The following is a 20,848-nucleotide window of genomic DNA, read 5'->3' on the forward strand; positions in this document are numbered from 1 at the left end:
GATCGAGTGTTTTGGATCTCGATGTATGTTGGTAATGGAGCCTACATGACGCGACATTAGGTGCCTCTTTTATACCTACTAGCGTGGTGTTTGACTTCGATGGTGTTGCGGTTACATAGTACTTAGGGTACCGAAGTGAAACCCTTAGGTACGTGAGTGACTAGGTGGAAGTTGACAAACTATAGCAATTGGATGATTGCGAGAGTAGAGTTTGTGTAATTGTGGTACACCTTTCGTTCGAAGTGTTTGAGGATAGGTTAAGATCCTTCGTGTGCTCAAGGTTGGAGCAAGATGTGGTGATGGGTCGTGTGAGCCCAACTGTTAGTAAAGTCTACCTTCGGTAGCATTGTACAGTTGTACAAGATGCGGTTATGGAACGTAGTTCCAAGTGGGGGAGTTACACTCCCGCACGAGGAAGTTCTAGTGGAAGATTTCGGATGACGTTTTTAGTAGATCCAAAAACTTGTGCTGGGACCTAGTTTTGGTCGATTTGTGGTAGAGTACAATTCCGGTTAAATTGTACTTATGATTTTGGATTTGAATTATCACCGAAGTGATAATGTGGTAAATCTCGTTGAGAGAGATAAAGGACGTGTTTGACTAGCAAGGTGAAATACCTCGGTTAAGGGATGTGCGTATCGGATTCTCTTCTAGAGAATTATTATTTTGTGCCTATGTTCGATATAGGTGGTTCTTGCTCGATTGTGTGAATGGTTAGTGGTATCCGTTAGGATTCACTATGGCGTAGCAGAGCGTAATGTTACGCTACTCGTTGTTCGAGGCCAAAAAGGGCGTTGATTGGTGAAGCATGACCTTCGGGATCCGCTGACTTCATCATGGTATTTTTGATTGGTGAAGCATGACCGTTCGGGGTCCGCTGACTTCATCATGGGAGTATGTGATTGGTGAAGCATGACCGTTCGGGGTCCGCTGACTTCATCATGGGAGTAGTGACATATCGGTGAAGCATGACCGTTGACGGGGTCCGCTGACTTCATCCGGTGTTGAGTGATCTATCAGTTGTTTTATACACCGATGGTGGGGTCATAAGGACCGTGTGGTGTGATCTATCGGTTGTTTATACACCGATGGTGGGATTGTGAGGACCATGTTGTGTGATTAGTGATGCGATAGCCATGTTTCACTCACATGTTGTTACGGGTGTGACAATAGTCGATTTTGTACACCTTAGGATTAGCGTTGCCATAGTCGTTTTGGGCGCTTTTGGTCTTAGACGTTGCTTATGAAGTTAGGATAGTGGCGTATTGGTTATATTGCGCACTACAAAAGATGTTTAGTGGAAGTGTAATCCGTAAGGATTCATGTGGTTCGATCTTCAACGTTCAGATTGTTGACTTTAGGTTGAGACTTGATCGCTTTTAGCGTTGTCCTTGGTAAAGGTACGCTAAGGAATTGATATCTCGGTTCGAGATTGGTCGAGTTTTTCCCCGATGTGAGAGATTGAGCAAAGTTTTAGTGCTCGGTTGGCGGATTTGATAAATCGCGGGTGATGATTTAGTTGTTAAAGGGGATTCATTGGGAAGAATTGTCAAGGAAAGTTCGGATTGGGACTTATGATTGAGGACCGTTGAGTAGGTCCGGATTGGTTAAGTGGAAAAGATCACGAGGACGTGATCGAGTTTAAGTGGGGGAGAGTTGTAAGACCCAAATATTTACTGTACATAATGTATTTATGGTGTACGATGCGTGTATGAAGTGTACGAAGCACGTACGTGTTGCTTGCTCGAACGTCGAAGGAAACTTGACGTTGTCTGAAGTGACAAGGTGTGTACGCATCTTTTCAACTCCAAATAAAGTTTGTGTTGATGTTTCAAAAACCTTACCATTAGAAAGGAAATCTCATTACGTTTCCAACGATATTTGGTTCATCAAAAACGGAGTTACAGTTTTAAAGTTACGACCAAAAAAAGTTCAGAAAAGTGATCCAGTTGTTTTGGACGCCGTCCAACCTTTTTGGACGCCGTCCAAAAGGCCTGACCGGCCAGCAGCTGTATTTTACTTAAAATTAAAGGGGTACTTTGGTCTTTTCATTTGGGGTCGGTTTGGGATCATCAAAACTGATCTAGAACTCCATTGGAGCTCATTTTTCACCCACACAAACACTCTCAACCATATCTAGTGAGAGAAACCCACTTTTAGTGAGAGAGATCTTGATTTGGAGAAGAAGGAGTCGGATTCTCACCAAAGCTCGGGTTTTAAAGTTGTTCATCTCGTCAACGGCATCATTTTGGCAGTATTGGTAAGTTCAAACTCCGAATTTCATTTGTTAGATTTGATATTCAAGTTAGGGTTTGAGTTTGATTTGTTGTATAACCCATTTAGTTGATGAAGAGGGTTTATGGAAACTTGCTATTTTGATATTTGGCGGGTTTTGGGTTGGTTAATGATTTAACCATGTTTGTGTCTTGTAATCGAGTATAATCACTATGATTAGTGATTATGGAAGTGTTGAAACTCTTTTGGGTGTGTTGGTTGACTAATTTTGACTAGAGTCAAAATTAGAGTCAAAATTAGGGTTTGGTGATGATTATGACCCAATTGTCGATTTGATAAGGTTTATAAACTTAAAATGGATTAAGTTGAAGTATGAAACCGAGTTAAATATGTTTTGGTGTCAAAACTTGCTAATGGCGTGATGTTGACTCCTTATGGGTCAAAATTAGGGTTTAAGTGTCATTTTGAGCAAGATAGGTGTTTAACACCTATGTTTGGGTCTAATTGGCGTATTAGGACCATTCTCACTTGTGTTAGTGATTATTGGTTAGTTTGGGCGCGGTTTGTGCTTGGAAGTGCATTTGGGTCGAAATTGCACTAGTTGTCAATTTGGGTTGTTTGGTAAATCCACTGTAAGTGTGTTGATGTATTTGTGTTAATGGAATAGGTACATTCCATCGGTGTGTTGCGGATTATTCGGTGGCATTCTTCAAGGCGAAAAGGTGAGTGGAATAGATATACATGTATGTATATAATTTATTTGCTTGTGCGCGATGTGCACAATAGCCGGGTTTTGGTGCACATCGATGCGACGATAGCCGTTTAGACACCTTTGGGAATAGTGTCACAATAGCCAGATTTTGTGCACTACATGCGACTTAAGATTTTGGTCCCGATATATTTATTGTAATGCTACTATTTGACAATGAGTCACATAGCCGTTTTTGTGACCATTGAGGTGTTGCATAGTCGTTTTTGCACACATGAATTAATGGTGTCACATAGCCGTTTTTGTGACCATAGTTGTGGGACATAGCCGTTTTGTCCAATTGATAATTATGCATATAGCCATGTTTGTGCATATGGTGGTGAGTAATAGCCGTGTTTTACTCCCACGTCGTTGCCCGTATAAATTGTTGCACATAGCCGTGTTTGTGCACATGATTGTGAGTAATAGCCGTGTTTTACTCACACATTGATCAAGTGATGCCATAGCCGTTTTTGGAACACTTGGGGTAATGCCATAGCAGTTTTTGGAACACCTCGGGTGAAAGGACCCGTTCATATACATTATAAACGATTCACAATAGTTGATTAAATCGCGAGGTATTTGACCTCTATATGATACGTTTTACAAACATTGCATTCGTTTTTAAAAGACAAACTTTCTTTACATCTAAAATTGACGGCATGCATACCATTTCATATTACATCCAACTATAATTGACTTAATATTAATCTTGATGAACTCAACGACTCGAATGCAACGTCTTTCAAAGTATGTCATGAATGACTCCAAGTAATATCCTTAAAATGAGCTAATGCACAGCGGAAGATTTCTTTAATACCTGAGAATAAAGATGCTTTAAAGTGTCAACCAAAAGGTTGGTGAGTTCATTAGTTTATCATAATCAATCATTTCCGTAATAGTAATAGACCACAAGATTTCATATACATAAATGTTTTAATAAAAATATTCTAAGTGGTTGAGCACTTGGTAACCATACTTAACATTTAATCAACGTCGCATATTCCCTTTATTATGAAATCTCACTACACTGTACCAAGTGTAATCACTGAAACGAAGTACTGTGCAACCGTTGAATACTGGTCGTCCAGTCCGGTTGGGGTTGTCAGGCCCGATAGATCTATCAATTATGTATTTCGTAGCAATTATGTATATGACGGCACTGAACAAGTGCAGGGTTTGTCTCGGATTTACGAACCTATATTAAGTGTATATATTTATATGTTGGTCAATATCTGTCTAACAATTTAGGTCAAGTCGTAGTGTATCACAATCCTAATGCTCGAGACCGACATGCAAAAGTCAACAAAAGTCAACTTGACCCAAAATGACTTCCAAAATCTATACATGTTTATTATATAACTTATATATAGTCATTTATATATTTAAATATATTTATCAGATCTTATTATACTAAATAATACAAGTCATTTATTAATAAATAATAATTTATATTTAAATTCATATATGATAAAAATATACTTTTATATATCTCAAGTAATAAAATTTATAAAATTCACTTAATATCATAAAAATATAGTGGTATGTATTATTAATGTAATTATATTACTCGTGGTAAAAATATCTTTGTACGCATATTTATTTGATAAAATAATATTGATAATAATAATAATGATAAAAATAATAAAATGATAGTTTCAATAAAAATATTAATTTTTAGTAATAAAGATAATTTTAGTAATAACATTAACTGATAACAATTATAATAATCGTTTTAATAATAATATTAAAATTAATAATAATTCAGTTGACCATATCTTTTAATCCGTTCATCGAACCCATACGATTTCTAAATGAAAAGTTATTAATTTTTCTTTAGCTTTTCAACGACATGCATATCATATACCTTATCTCAGTAGCATATGTATCAAATTTGTGATTTATCATAAACTATTTAACGACGAAACTAAGCATACAAACATGCATAATCATATATACTCGAGCACTAGTCAGGAATACACTATTAATATATAAAAGATAAGATATGAATGCTCACGTATCAATATTGTGATTCAATATTGCAGGAAAGTATGTAGAAGCAACGAAAATGATAAACGTTAGGTTGACCTCACGAGCAATACCCTCGAACAATACCCATAACCTCCATAGCTATAACCCATAATTTCGTTAGCTCTATCCCATTTGAAAACTTATTTTGAAATCGTCTGAATATAACTCCGTCATAGTATTTTATGTATACTAATAATATCTTGAAATAATATTAAGTAAATATATATATGTAATTCGATTGAGAGAGTTTAGAGAAATATATTTTTAAGTTTCTATGAAATAATGAAACCTATTGAATTCTATTTATAATAGATTTTTGAATTATTAAAGTGAATTATTAAAGTGAATTATTAAAGTGAATTATTAAAGTATGAATTATTAAAGTGAATTATTAAAGTATGAATTATTAAAGTGAATTATTAAAGTTAAAGTAAAGTAAAGTAAAAGTAAAGTAAAAGTAAAGTAAAGGTAAAGTTAAAGTATAGCAAAAGTATAAAACTATGTACGTATAATACGCGTATAAATATATTTAATATTAATTTAAATCGTTATATCATAAAACATTTTAGAAAAGTAGAATTATATATATTCATAATAGGTTTCAAGTTTTTAAATTACAGTCTGTTGATGAAGCATGGGATAAAGTCCAAAGGTTTAATAAACGTATGAAATCATCTTAATGAAAAATGTCGAGTTACTTAACTTGTCGATATCCAACATCTAAGTTATTTACACTCCATGTTTTTACTTATAGATCACTTTACCATTTTCCGAATATTGTCAAAAAGAATAGATTTCTTAAATCACAGTGGACCTCATAACATTGGCCCGTAATCATATCATAATGTATCTGATAATTCAATCATTTGATATTATCTCTTAATTCTGTCGATAAATATATCGAAACAAATACGTTCATGTAAAGTATCATATATCTAATACTTTGTTAATGTTTTCAGTTAATATTATATATTATATATACATATCTATATACACATAATTGTTCGTGAATCGTCGAACACGGTCAAAGGGTAATTGATTACATGAATGTAGTTCCAAACTTTTTGAGATTCAACATTACAAATTCTGCTTATCGTATCGGAAACATATAAAGGTTAGGTTTAAATTTGGTCGGAAATTTCCGGGTAGTCACAGTACCTACCCGTTAAAGAAATTTCATCCCGAAATTTGATCGAGGTCGTCATGGCTAACCATAAAAATGTTTTCATGACGGATATGTGTTGATAGATAGGATTTTATTACCATAGAGTAATATGGATAAAATGATCCGATTACTCGAAGCGTATGAGTGAAGCTATCACAAAATCGTGGAATGAGGAAAATAAGTTTCGTCATAATTTTTGACGTAGTCATGGTTGAATTCCGGAATTCAAGGGATTCAAAAAAAAAAATCTTGGAAATCTATAAGATCTGTTTCATCGAGATTTAAGGAAATTAGGATCTCTTTAATTAAATGCGATGATCTGTCCCGATTACTACGTCTGATATTTCCCTTATATATTTACCTTTTCCATTCCATTAGTTTTTACCACTTCTATACTCAATTCCAATTTCAAAAGATTACGAAAATGCTTAATCCAGTTCTAATCCTTGTCCTTATCCTTACTATCGCAACAATCATTTTCCTTTTCCAACTTTCACTGGAGGAATCTGTTTTCTTCTACTTCGCCCTTGGGGTTATAGTGTTTTTAATTCTCCCGTGTCTTTATGTTGCTATAAACATTGATATACACGGTTTGTAATTTATGTTTTGTTATTGGACTTTATATTCTCCCTTACATTTCGGAGTTTCATACTTTTGTTGTCTCTTCCCGGCTTTAAGTCAAGCGAATAATGGTCCAGAATTAGTAGGTATGAAGTTTTGGATGAACATAGTTAATGTTCTAAGAAGAAAATCGTAATGGTACGATCTTGATTTGGCAAATTACCAGAATATCCAGAAAGATAGAACTATCAAGAAGATATGTTCTTAATATGTTTGGAGATTTGGTAGAATGTAAGAGTCGTGTAAATGGCACATGATGACGGTATGTTCTGTGAATCATCACGTTCCATTAGAAACTCAGCATGAATTACTGTAATATAATCACGTTGATCAAGTGTCATTATATTATACTAACTCATGCTTTAGTTCCCAACACTACTTCAAAACATTCATATTTGAATTTTTTCAGAATTTAGAAACCAACACAGTTTCTTTTATGTTGTAGATATTATGGAGAGATAAATGATCTCAGATAAGAATAGTTGTGAAAATATCTCCAGAAATATGGAGAATATGTATAATGAGAGATACGAAGATATCTTATAATATTTAAGATAAGATGATGATGAAGAATTAGGTCTGCAAAGGTTTAGAGTCAGGAGCAAGGTATTCGTTAATGACTTCGTCAGAAACAGAATCATCAAGATTCTTTAAATACAGACTTTGGTCCTTGTATTTGTCCTTGGTCTCCTTCACGGTCTGCTCAATCCATTGTTCAGTACCAACTCTTCTCTTTTTCTGGGCTTTACCAACACATTATTCTTTGTCATCAAACTTTTGACTGTTAAAGTCGTTTGCAGTTTCTGCTGCTTCATTAGCATTTCGAGAACTAATTCACAGTTTGAGATGTATTTCAGAAACTTTACATTCGAAGTGTGTAAGTTTAGGAGATAGACGTTATATGTATATATAACTATTGAAGTAGAAACGCTGCGAGATTTCAAAATACTTATTGCTGATTTTCAGTAATTGGTATGGTAATTCTTGTTGCAAGATGCGGATGAGTAAGAGATGGAGTTTCAATGAATAAGTATAGTGACTTTTCGGAGAGGTTTAAGTCGAAGGTTAATGAAGTTGTTGATAAGTTTACTGCTAATGTGGTGAGATATGAAAGGTTCCCCAGTAACGATGGTGAAAGGGCAGCGTATCTATCGAAGTTATAATAAAATTAGTTTTACTGAAAAGTCGAAGTTGACTTGTTGGAGCTGTGACAAAACTGGCTACTTTGAAAAGAATCGTAAGGTTGTTTTTGCTAATAAATGCTAAAGAATTCAACGCTGGTACGTGTTAAACTATGACTTTGGGTTCGAGAGTTTTTCAAGTACAAGACTTCGGGTAATGTGTGATTGGATCATCATCTCGATTGTTCCTTATTTGAAGTGTCTTCCAAAATTTTGAAGCGTTTTAAATGCAGCTTGTCATTGTCAATATCCAAAGGATAAATTCGTCATAAATCTCGATTGATTCTCGTATCCTTTTGAGTGTTACAATTAAAAGTGATGTTCTATCTGAAATGTCCCGTTCTTATTGATTAAAAACGTTCCATATTAATTGATTTCGTTGCGAGGTTTTAACCTCTATATGAGACGTTTTTCAAAGACTGCATTCATTTTAAAACAAACCATAACCTTTATTTCATCAATAAAGGTTTAAAAAGCTTTACGTAGATTATCAAATAATGATAATCTAAAATATCATGTTTACACACGACCATTACATAATGGTTTACAATACAAATATGTTACAACAAAATAAGTTTCTTGAATGCAGTTTTTACACAATATCATACAAGCATGGACTCCAAATCTCGTCCTTATTTAAGTATGCGACAGCGGAAGCTCTTAATAATCACCTGAGAATAAACATGCTTAAAACGTCAACAAAAATGTTGGTGAGTTATAGGTTCAACCTATATATATCAAATCATAATAATAGACCACAAGATTTCATATTTCAATACACATCCCATACATAGAGATAAAAATCATTCATATGGTGAACACCTGGTAACCGACATTAACAAGATGCATATATAAGAATATCCCCATCATTCCGGGACACCCTTCGGATATGATATAAATTTCGAAGTACTAAAGCATCCGGTACTTTGGATGGGGTTTGTTAGGCCCAATAGATCTATCTTTAGGATTCGCGTCAATTAGGGTGTCTGTTCCCTAATTCTTAGATTACCAGACTTAATAAAGGGGCATATTCGATTTCGATAATTCAACCATAGAATGTAGTTTCATGTACTTGTGTCTATTTTGTAAATCATTTATAAAACATGCATGTATTCTCATCCCAAAAATATTAGATTTTAAAAGTAGGACTATAACTCACTTTCACAGATTTTTACTTCGTCGGGAAGTAAGACTTGGTCACTGGTCGATTCAAGAACCTATAACAAATATGTACATATATATCAAAGTATGTTCAAAATATATTTACAACACTTTTAATACATTTTGATGTTTTAAGTTCATTAAGTCAGCTGTCCTCGTTAGTAACCTACAACTAGTTGTCCAACGTTAGATGTACAGAAAAAATTGATATATATTATCTTGAATCAATCCACGACCCAGTGTATACACGTCTCAGGCTAGATCACAACTCAAAGTATATATATTTTTGGAATCAACCTCAACCTTGTATAGCTAACTCCCACATTACTGCATATAGAGTGTCTATGGTTGTTCCAAATAATATATACACATGGGTCGATATGATATGTCAAAACATTTGCATACGTGTCTATGGTATCCCAAGATTACATAATATATTAGAATACATGTATAATACAATATAAGTTAGCTAGGATATGATTAATATAGATTTGTTACCAATTTTCACGTTGCTACAACAAGAAAAATTATCCAATCTTGTTTTACCCATAACTTCTTCATTTTAAATCCGTTTTGAGTGAATCAAATTGCAATAGTTTCATATTGAACTCTATTTTATGAATCTAAATAGAAAAAGTATAGGTTTATAGTTAGAAATATAAGTTACAAGTCGTTTTTGTAAAGGTAGTCATTTCAGTCGAAAGAACGACGTCTAGATGACCATTTTAGAAAACATACTTTCACTTTGAGTTTAACCATGATTTTTGGATATAGTTTCATGTTCATAAGAAAAATAATTTTCCCAAAAGAAAAACTTTTAAATCAAAGTTTATCATAGTTTTTAATTAACTAACTCAAAACAGCCCGCGGTGTTACTACGACGGCGTAAATCCGGTTTTACGGTATTTTTCGTGTTTCCAGGTTTTAAATCATTAAGTTAGCATATCATATAGATATAGAACATGTGTTTAGTTGATTTTAAAAGTCAAGATAGAAGGATTAACTTTTGTTTGCGAACAAGTTTAGAATTAACTAAACTATGTTCTAGTGATTACAAGTTTAAACCTTCGAATAAGATAGCCTTATATGTATGAATCGAATGATGTTATGAACATCATTACTACCTCAAGTTTTCTGGATAAAGCTACTGGAAATGAGAAAAATAGATCTAGCTTCAAAGAATCCTTGGATGGCTTGAAAGTTCTTGAAGTAGAATCATGACACGAAAACAAGTTCAAGTAAGATCATCACTTGAAATAAGATTGTTATAGTTATAGAAATTGAACCAAAGTTTGAATATGATTATTACCTTGTATTAGAATAATAACCTACTGTAAGAAATAAAGATTTCTTGAGGTTGGATGATCACCTTACAAGATTGGAAGTGAGCTAGCAAACTTGAAAGTATTCTTGATTTTATGTAACTAGAACTTGTAGAATAAATGAAGAACACTTAGAACTTGAAGATAGAACTTGAGAGAGATTAATTAGATGAAGAAAATTGAAGAATGAAAGTGTTTGTAGGTGTTTTTGGTCGTTGGTGTATGGATTAGATATAAAGGATATGTAATTTTGTTTTCATGTAAATAAGTCATGAATGATTACTCATATTTTTGTAATTTTATGAGATATTTCATGCTAGTTTCCAAATGATGGTTCCCACATGTGTTAGGTGACTCACATGGGCTGCTAAGAGCTGATCATTGGAGTGTATATACCAATAGTACATACATCTAAAAGTTGTGTATTGTACGAGTACGAATACGGGTGCATACGAGTAGAATTGTTGATGAAACTGAACGAGGATGTAATTGTAAGCATTTTTGTTAAGTAGAAGTATTTTGATAAGTGTATTGAAGTCTTTCAAAAGTGTATAAATACATATTAAAACACTACATGTATATACATTTTAACTGAGTCGTTAAGTCATCGTTAGTCGTTACATGTAAGCGTTGTTTTGAAACCTTTAGGTTAACGATCTTGTTAAATGTTGTTAACCCAATGTTTATAATATCAAATGAGATTTTAAATTATTATATTATCATAATATCATGTTATCTATATATATAACCATATATGTAACGACCCGGAAATTTCCGACCAAATTTAAACCCTAATCTCTATATGTTTCTGACACGATAAGCCAAATCTGTAATGTTGAGTCTAGAAAGTTTGAAATCTATATTCATGAAATCCATTAACCTTTGACCATGCCTGACGATTCACGAACAATTGGATGTAATTAATTATGTAAAAATTAAATATTCAAATATGTTATTTCTTAATACATATATATGTATAATTATAATTTGTAATATTAGTAAATTAAATTTAATAACAAGTTAAAATAAAAATCGATATATAAATATTATTACTTCCATTGTTAATATAATCACTAATATTAATATCAGGATTGATACATGCAACTTGATATATTCTTGTTAGTAATATTTGTTATTATATTTTTTTTTAAAAAATCAAAACAACTATTATTAATATTATTATCTGTAGAAAAGAAATATCAAATATAGTGATAGATTAATATTATTAATGTTATCATTAATAATAAGTATATTATAATTAGTATTATTGAAAGTAATATTATTGGTATCCCTAATAATATTATTATTATTATCATTAATAATATTAGTATTATATTGTAATTACAATTTGCATTTTTATTATTATGGTTAACATTACTAATACAAGTTTTATAGTTATTATTATCATTATAATAATATTATTACTACTAATGTATTATTATATATTTTTTTTTTATTATTAATATTGTTATTATTTACAATATTGAGAATATTATAGTTATATTTATAAGATTTATATATTGATATAGTTATAATTAATAACATTAATTCTAATTTATAGATATTGATATATAGGATACAGAATACGTATAAATAATTACACACATGATTAACTAATTATCTAAATACTGCTTATACTTAAATAAATATATATATTTACGTATCCTGTTTTGGAGGCCTTGTCAAACTGTGATTTAAATGGAATTCCAGCTATTATCTGATTCAGCGAATTCTATAAGTCATATTAACAGACAATACTGATAATGACGATTAATTTTTGTCCTTCTGTTTGATGTAACCGGCCGTACCAATTAAGATAGCAAACAACCGTTAATTTAGCAATTTAAACTGTAATCGAATCCATTAATATCTATATAACACTGATGCTTATCGAATTAAAAAAAAAAAAGAAAGGAAACGAAGAACACAGTTGGGTATCTCTGTTTACGAACCAAAACAGCAAAACCTTGATTTAGAATGAAATTCCAAAATGTAAAAATACAATTTTATTAGGAATCATGTGTTAAACCTTTCTACAAAACCTCAGTTTCCAACTCTTTCTATTCGTTATGAATTCTGAAGTTAAAGAAATAATTTGAAAAGCCAACCATTATGTTCATCCAGAAATTTGAAGTTCTTGTGATGTTTCTGTTAAAATTAAGGATTCAAAAAGTCTCTATGGATAATTTAAAACAAGTTTTATGTAGTAACTTTCATCTATAACGATCTAGAAATCAAAATCACCATTTGGACATTCATCGTGTTCCTCCTTCTGTTTCAGATTCGATTTCTTAAATATTTTTCTGTTTAATTAATTTAATTAAGCTCTAAATGTTTCTGTAACAATTACAAAATCCAAATTGAAATTTATAAATCACGGTTATGTTTTGGTTCGAGTTTGATTCGGTTGGCTCAATGTGGAGAAGATGATTACCGAAAGAAGCAAGTTAAATAGTTCAAGTTAGGATATAATTTCAGAATAGTTAAATTGGTCGAGTGGTTCAGGGGTTGTTTGGATATCCTCAAGGTCGCGGGTTCAATCCCGGGCCATGGCCTTTATTTGTTTTTAAGGTAGCTCTCTCTTCCTATTATTATTATTATTATTAATATTACAAACCTCATTATTTTTAAAACTATTATTTTTAACATTATTATCACTATTATCATTATTAACATCATTAACATGATATTATTAATATTATTATTATTTTTGTTATTATTATTTTTATTTTTATTATTATTATTATTAAAAGTATTATTTTTCAATTCTATTATCATTATTATTATTACTAATATTTTTGTATTACTATAACTTTAGCAAATAAACAAAAACATATTTACTATATATATAACGTAACAAAATTAATATTATTTTAAGTATATAAAATAAATATATGAAAATATAGGTTATTAATATAAAAATGATATAACTTATAAATCATTATATATATATTTGTTTGAATACAATTATGTGTGTTAATACATATATACATGATATAGATTCGTGAATCGGCGGCCAACCCTATACTTGTTCAATGATGTTATATGTATTTTTACTACAAAATACAGTATGGTGAGTATATAGTCCCCTTTTAAACTCTAAATATTTTGGGCTGAGAATACATGCACTGTTTTTATGAATGTTTTACGTTATGGACACAAGTGACTAAAATTACGTTCTACATGGGTTTGAATCAAAAATCCCCTAGCTTGGTAACTTTAACTATTGGTTTATGAACTGGTAGGCGCGAATCCTAATGATAGATCTATCGGGTTTTACACCCCCACCCAGATGTTGTTCTAGTAAACTAGAAGAACGGGTGTTTAGTACTTCGAGGTTAACGGAACGCACTTGATTCGGTGCACATATTATTATAACTCAGGGGTACACACTCTTGTTAAGGCTAGTTACCGGGTGCCCACAACTTAGAATGCTTTTCATACACTTGCGAGTGTATTATGTTTATAAATATGAAATCTTGTGGTCCATAGTTATAACGCTGCTAGCATCAAACCTATATATCTCACCAACTTTATGTTGACTTTTTAAAGCATGTTATTCTCAGGTACGAATTAAGTCTTCCGCTGTGCAATAGCTCATATTAAGGACCTTACTTGGAGTCGATCATCGCAATGGGACCAACTGTTGAAGAATTCGTCCGGGAGGATTAGTTCGGGTTATTACAGTTGGTATCAGAGCGGTGGTCTTAGCGAACCAGGTCTCCCATTAGTGTGTCTAACTGGTAGTTGTTAGGATACATTAGTGAGTCTGGACTTTGACCGTGCCTGCATGTCAAAAGTTTTGCTTATCATTTCTAGTCGTAAATTATTTGCTTATCATCCTTAGGGAATTGCCTGCTTATCATTCATAAATCTGGACACGTCTTACTGCATTTAGTGCATTGATAGTGTATAGACAAAATTCATATCTTAGCATATCTGTTACTTTGGACTTTGGTTGACATCTTTTCAAAGATTCTCCGTAATTTACGGGATTTTGGTATTATATATACATATGTAAAGTATGTATTGAAGAATACCAAATCTAACTTCTATAATCTATTTCATACAAAAAAATTCATTTTTCCGATTATACAAGATGGATTCCGCATCTAGTTCGAATTCCTCAGATTATGACAGCTATGCCGATATGGATTTTCATTCAAGCTCCGAAGGCAGCGTCACAAGAATGGATCAACCAAACTCCCATCATCTATTCTGGATGAATTGGGGGTGGGTTCGTAATATACTAAGTCACTGGAGACATGAAGAGGGTGATCCCTTCCATCCACCAAATTGCCCTCTTGGCGATGAACCTGAAGCACTTACCGGCGAACCTGTTCGAGAAACCATTTTCTCTCTCATTTCTAGAGTATCTCGTCACGATTATATACTATCCCATATTTCAGATCTTGTTCATTCGCTCACTCCAACCACCAATCATCCCGGTGTACTAGCAGAAGTTAACGAACTTCGCGCTCGCGTGACGGCTTTGGAAAACATGGTGCGAAGGTTACAAATACCAGCAGCAGCACCAGCGGCATAAACCGTACCACAATCATCAACGCCAACAGTACCCTTATCACCCTCAACCACAACCGCGTTGTAAACCTCAACATCGTAATCTGTATCTCGGATATCAGCCTCACGCGCTTCAATATCACCATACTGTACTTCGAGTATGATTTTCGTTCTACATATCGTTCTACATCGATTATTTTTGTTTTACGTAACGTTTTACTCCATTCGACATGGCGATCATGTAATCTTTAATGTTTTAAAGATCATGTAATCTAGTGATAACGATAAATCAAATGAGTTTAATATCCTAGTGACTCATTAAATCCATAATTACATCTGAAGAAAATATATATGCAAGTATATTTTCATAAAGACCGTAATTAAAAATTCTTTCGTACAAACTGTTAATGATGAAAATATTTTAACGGGTAGGTAGTACCCGAGGAATATTTAGATCTCACATTAATAAGTTACAGTGTATATTCTTCGAATCTGATTCAACGGTCATTTACTATTCTACTTACAACCACCGATATTTGTATCTGTTCACCACCGAATAACCATTTTTATTCAAATTTCATATTTGGATTTTTATCTATCAGAATCCAACAAGTGGCATAATGAAGAAAACATTGGACGAAATAAAAAGTGTTAGAAACAAACAAATTAATTATGAGAAATTCTGTTAGGAATCCACGCTAACTGTTCCTAGTTAACTGTTCCCAGCTAACTGTTAATTCCGTATTACATTTTATCGCAATTTAATTTATTGTCATTTAAGTTCTGTTATTTATTTTACGCACTTTAAATAACGGGACACGTATACAAGGTTTCGACCTATCATATCGACCCATCTATATATATATTTCGGAACAACCATAGACACTCTATATGTGAATGTTGGAGTTGGCTATACAGGGTTGAGGTTGATTTCAAAATATATATGGTTTGAGTTGTGATCAATACTGAGACCGGTACACGGGTCACGATACGTATTAATTAATTCGAATATTATATATATAATTTATATATGAATATATTGGACTAGTGGACAACTGGACTATTGGACTGCTAATTTTGGACAATTAAAATGAATTAAAATATTGATTATAACATATGAAACTAAACAATTCTTCAAGTTTGCCACTTGATTTCACCCTAAACCTCATTTGTATCTCGACGTTTACAATCCGCGTACAAACCTATCAGGATTCTTGAAAATACCTCAATCGAGAAGTTGAACCGACCGCACTTCATCTACAGAAGAAGAGATCTATACACATGAAAAACTCTTGAACCCAAAGTCATAGTTTAACACGTACCGCGAAGAATTCTTTAGCATTTATTAGCAAAAACAACTTTACGATTCCTTTTCAAAGTAGCCAATTTTGTCACAGCTTCAGCAGAACAACTTCGACCTTTCATTCGAATAAGTCTTATTATAACTTTGATATATACGATTGATTTTCCTCATCGTTACCGGGGAACCTTTCATACTCCGCCATGTTATCATCAGCATTTAATCATCTAAAAACACAATTCGCCCAAAAACACCTCGGATTGGTAATCATTAAATGCAGAGGAAACAGTAAAATTTTAGATGGCCTAAATGGCCAAAAGTTTGATGATAAAGAAGGGAATGTTAGGAACGCTCGATAGAAAATTTAGTGCTGAAAAATGGATTGAGCTAACCGTGAAGGAAACAAAGAACAAATACAAGGAATGAACCTGCCTTCAAATAATGCAAATGATTCAGTGTCTGTTGAAACCGTCAGTATGAACCCTACTCTTTATTCTAAACTTTTTCAGATGAAATTATTCATCATCATCTTATCTTAGATATTATAAAATATCTTCATATTTTCCGCTATACATATTCTCCATATTTCTAAAGGTATTTTCACAACTATTCCTATCTGCAATCATCTATCTCCCCGTAATATCTGCGTTACAACATAAAAGAAACTGTGTTAGTTTTTAAATTCTGAAATCTTCAAGTTTAAAATATGAATGTTTTGAAGCAGTGTTGGGAACTGATGCGTGAATTAGTATAATATAATGAAACTTGATCAACTTCATTATATTACAGTAAGTCATGTTGCGTTTCTAATGGAATGTGATGATTCACAGTACCATCATCATGTGCCATGTTACACGGCTCTTACAATCTATCCAATCTCTAAACATATCAAGAAAATATTCTCTTGATGATTCGGTCTTTTCCAGGATATTCTGGTAATTTGACAAATCAAAAATCGTGCCATTACCAATTCTCTCTTAGGACATTAACTATATACATTTCGAATTTCATACCTATGAATTCCAAACCATTACAAAAGATGCTTAGTTGAAAAGGAGGAAAAGAAAAAGAATGAAGCTCCGAAATAGAAATTGGAGTATAAATCGCAGTAAATGGAAGAGAGTATTAACTGTGGATGATAATGATTATAGAAAACAAAAGCAAGGACATCGAAGTATAAGGGAAGATATAAAATCCAGCAACCACCCAGAATTTACAAACCATGTATATCGATGCAGATAGCAATATAGAGACACGGGGGAACTAGAAACACTATAAACACAAGAGTATAGTAGAGGTAAATAGATTCTTCTGGTGGGAGATGAAAAAGAAGAACGATAGATATGAAAGTTAGGAGAATATCAAGGATTAGGATGGGATGGAGCATATTGAAAAACGTTTAAGGTATGAATTGAGGAAGAAAGAATAGAAGGTGTGAGTGGTGGAAAATAAGGAAACAAAGGGATGGATTTATAGTAAAATATTCGACAAAGAAATCGAAACAGATTGCCGCAATAAATCAAAGAAGATCTTGATCGCCGAAGAACCAAATCTTATTACGTAAGATTTTCTTTAAATCCCTTAAATTCCGGAAATCAATAGTAACTACGTCATCAGTCGAAACGAATATATAGATCTACTCATTTCTCTTTTGTGATAGCTTCACTCGTACACTTCACATGATCGAATCGTTTTATCTTTATCTTTCAATAATGATAAAACTTCATTATTACCTCATATGCGTCAGCAAAACATTCTTATTGTTATCCATGACAACCTCTATCAAATTTCGGGGACGAAATTTTTTTAACGGGTGGGTACTGTAACGACCCGGAAATTTCCGACCAAATTTAAACCCTAATCTCTATATGTTTCTGACACGATAAGCCAAATCTGTAATGTTGAGTCTAGAAAGTTTGAAATCTATATTCATGAAATCCATTAACCTTTGACCATGCCTGACGATTCACGAACAATTGGATGTAATTAATTATGTAAAAATTAAATATTCAAATATGTTATTTCTTAATACATATATATGTATAATTATAATTTGTAATATTAGTAAATTAAATTTAATAACAAGTTAAAATAAAAATCGATATATAAATATTATTACTTCCATTGTTAATATAATCACTAATATTAATATCAGGATTGATACATGCAACTTGATATATTCTTGTTAGTAATATTTGTTATTATATTTTTTTTTAAAAAAATCAAAACAACTATTATTAATATTATTATCTGTAGAAAAGAAATATCAAATATAGTGATAGATTAATATTATTAATGTTATCATTAATAATAAGTATATTATAATTAGTATTATTGAAAGTAATATTATTGGTATCCCTAATAATATTATTATTATTATCATTAATAATATTAGTATTATATTGTAATTACAATTTGCATTTTTATTATTATGGTTAACATTACTAATACAAGTTTTATAGTTATTATTATCATTATAATAATATTATTACTACTAATGTATTATTATATATTTTTTTTTTATTATTAATATTGTTATTATTTACAATATTGAGAATATTATAGTTATATTTATAAGATTTATATATTGATATAGTTATAATTAATAACATTAATTCTAATTTATAGATATTGATATATAGGATACAGAATACGTATAAATAATTACACATATGATTAACTAATTATCTAAATACTGCTTATACTTAAATAAATATATATATTTACGTATCCTGTTTTGGAGGCCTTGTCAAACTGTGATTTAAATGGAATTCCAGCTATTATCTGATTCAGCGAATTCTATAAGTCATATTAACAGACAATACTGATAATGACGATTAATTTTTGTCCTTCTGTTTGATGTAACCGGCCATACCAATTAAGATAGCAAACAACCGTTAATTTAGCAATTTAAACTGTAATCGAATCCATTAATATCTATATAACACTGATGCTTATCGAATTAAAAAAAAAAAAAGAAAGGAAACGAAGAACACAGTTGGGTATCTCTGTTTACGAACCAAAACAGCAAAACCTTGATTTAGAATGAAATTCCAAAATGTAAAAATACAATTTTATTAGGAATCATGTGTTAAACCTTTCTACAAAACCTCAGTTTCCAACTCTTTCTATTCGTTATGAATTCTGAAGTTAAAGAAATAATTTGAAAAGCCAACCATTATGTTCATCCAGAAATTTGAAGTTCTTGTGATGTTTCTGTTAAAATTAAGGATTCAAAAAGTCTCTATGGATAATTTAAAACAAGTTTTATGTAGTAACTTTCATCTATAACGATCTAGAAATCAAAATCACCATTTGGACATTCATCGTGTTCCTCCTTCTGTTTCAGATTCGATTTCTTAAATATTTTTCTGTTTAATTAATTTAATTAAGCTCTAAATGTTTCTGTAACAATTACAAAATCCAAATTGAAATTTATAAATCACGGTTATGTTTTGGTTCGAGTTTGATTCGGTTGGCTCAATGTGGAGAAGATGATTACCGAAAGAAGCAAGTTAAATAGTTCAAGTTAGGATATAATTTCAGAATAGTTAAATTGGTCGAGTGGTTCAGGGGTTGTTTGGATATCCTCAAGGTCGCGGGTTCAATCCCGGGCCATGGCCTTTATTTGTTTTTAAGGTAGCTCTCTCTTCCTATTATTATTATTATTATTAATATTACAAACCTCATTATTTTTAAAACTATTATTTTTAACATTATTATCACTATTATCATTATTAACATCATTAACATGATATTATTAATATTATTATTATTTTTGTTATTATTATTTTTATTTTTATTATTATTATTATTAAAAGTATTATTTTTCAATTCTATTATCATTATTATTATTACTAATATTTTTGTATTACTATAACTTTAGCAAATAAACAAAAACATATTTACTATATATATAACGTAACAAAATTAATATTATTTTAAGTATATAAAATAAATATATGAAAATATAGGTTATTAATATAAAAATGATATAACTTATAAATCATTATATATATATTTGTTTGAATACAATTATGTGTGTTAATACATATATACATGATATAGATTCGTGAATCGGCGGCCAACCCTATACTTGTTCAATGATGTTATATGTATTTTTACTACAAAATACAGTATGGTGAGTATATAGTCCCCTTTTAAACTCTAAATATTTTGGGCTGAGAATACATGCACTGTTTTTATGAATGTTTTACGTTATGGACACAAGTGACTAAAATTACGTTCTACATGGGTTTGAATCAAAAATCCCCTAGCTTGGTAACTTTAACTATTGGTTTATGAACTGGTAGGCGCGAATCCTAAAGATAGATCTATCGGGTTTTACACCCCCACCCAGATGTTGTTCTAGTAAACTAGAAGAACGGGTGTTTAGTACTTCGAGGTTAACGGAACGCACTTGATTCGGTGCACATATTATTATAACTCAGGGGTACACACTCTTGTTAAGGCTAGTTACCGGGTGCCCACAACTTAGAATGCTTTTCATACACTTGCGAGTGTATTATGTTTATAAATATGAAATCTTGTGGTCCATAGTTA

Source organism: Rutidosis leptorrhynchoides, chromosome 6 (genome assembly GCF_046630445.1).
Source record: "Rutidosis leptorrhynchoides isolate AG116_Rl617_1_P2 chromosome 6, CSIRO_AGI_Rlap_v1, whole genome shotgun sequence".
In the NCBI taxonomy this organism is placed as follows: domain Eukaryota; kingdom Viridiplantae; phylum Streptophyta; class Magnoliopsida; order Asterales; family Asteraceae; genus Rutidosis; species Rutidosis leptorrhynchoides.